The sequence below is a fragment of the Pecten maximus genome, chromosome 7 (genome assembly GCF_902652985.1).
Source record: "Pecten maximus chromosome 7, xPecMax1.1, whole genome shotgun sequence".
Classification (NCBI taxonomy): Eukaryota; Metazoa; Mollusca; class Bivalvia; order Pectinida; family Pectinidae; genus Pecten; species Pecten maximus.
In genome coordinates, this window is record NC_047021.1 from 41949236 (window position 1) to 41950178 (window position 943).

General features: G+C 34.7%; 1 long non-coding RNA gene across 1 annotated transcript; it reads right to left on the reverse strand.

Annotated features, from left to right (window-relative positions):
• Positions 1-943, reverse strand: LOC117330877. Its single transcript, XR_004533413.1, has 2 exons — positions 350-943; positions 1-34 (listed from the first exon to the last, which is right to left on the reverse strand). It is a non-coding gene; the product is annotated as an uncharacterized LOC117330877 (long non-coding RNA).

A 943-nucleotide genomic window follows, 5' to 3' on the forward strand; every position in this document is an offset into this window, starting at 1 on the left:
TTCCAATTCATAATTTATTAGTCCATAAAACACCCTAAAATAACAAATAACAACAATGAGTAAAATAGTTACAATCTCAAAGTGGAATAATCCATCCACAATAACACGACAGGTGTACGCACCTGACGCAACCGGAAGCATAACGCTTAGAACCTAAGATTCAAGAACACCTACTAACCCAGGCGTAATCATAAACGTTACAGCTACTACTGAACTATACACATTACAGATCTGACAAAGTAGCAAGTGCGTAACGCTTATACAAACAATGACAATTTCTCATGTACATGGATATTCTTAAAAATGATGCTACCAACACAATATAAATGGAGCCATATAAAAAACCTACCTCTTCATTTGACGAAGAGGGCTCGACTCCCGGGGAGACAACCCGTACAATATTACAGCGCATATAAATGCTACAATAATAAAATAAACAATATTTACTAACATGTACTAGCACCGTATACTAACTACAATGTTTAATATAAAAGGCTAAATGCATAACGCCTATCAGCTAAACCAAAACGTTTATCCACACAGAATAAATAATAAGAAAGTGGCGGGAAATTCAATTTCTGGACAATCTTTACCAATAAGTAAATTATTTCAATTAATTTATAAAGGAAATAATTGACATTCAACATATCCATATATTACTACATACAATACAATATACATTAAAGTTAGAAATTATGAAGTACTCACAGTGATGTAGATTGGTACAACACGGATGCGCTAAATATATAGACGCGACATATACACGTCCACTCACAACGGTGCCTAGTACGGGAGTGACGCTACCCTAAAAAGCGCGGGTGCGCATTGACCCATGGTCACTCTACTATAAAAATAACTCTGACCTCTGACCTGTTAAACAGGTTTACATATATATATAAATAGCATACGATACAACTGCGTACACATATACATATGATAAATA